The following is a 283-nucleotide window of genomic DNA, read 5'->3' on the forward strand; positions in this document are numbered from 1 at the left end:
CCCATCTTTCTTATAAACAGGTCCATTCACGGCACTTAGTACTGGAGGCCTCACACCCTCTACTTTCTCCAGTGTTATCTCTGCCCCCTGGCCTCCTTAGCCGCCCTTGCTTCCCACGCCCACGCCAGCCGCCCTCGAGCCTTCCAGGGCCGGAGGTGGCGGGCGGCACCATCGCACGGGCGTCACGATTTGGGCGCAGCGGTACCGCCCGGGGATTCGAGGCGGCCACATCCGTCAGTCCTGGGGGGATGGAGGCCCTCGACGAATGAGGAAGAGAGGGAAG

At 64.0% G+C, this 283-nt stretch overlaps 1 protein-coding gene across 1 annotated transcript in view; it reads left to right on the forward strand.

The window, feature by feature from the left end:
• The window catches only part of LOC119585586 (protein deadpan-like), a gene marked incomplete in the record, with an annotated part of 16,462 nt that overhangs the window by 2,277 nt on the left and 13,902 nt on the right, over positions 1-283 (forward strand).

This window comes from Penaeus monodon, chromosome 20 (genome assembly GCF_015228065.2).
Source record: "Penaeus monodon isolate SGIC_2016 chromosome 20, NSTDA_Pmon_1, whole genome shotgun sequence".
NCBI lineage: Eukaryota > Metazoa > Arthropoda > Malacostraca > Decapoda > Penaeidae > Penaeus > Penaeus monodon.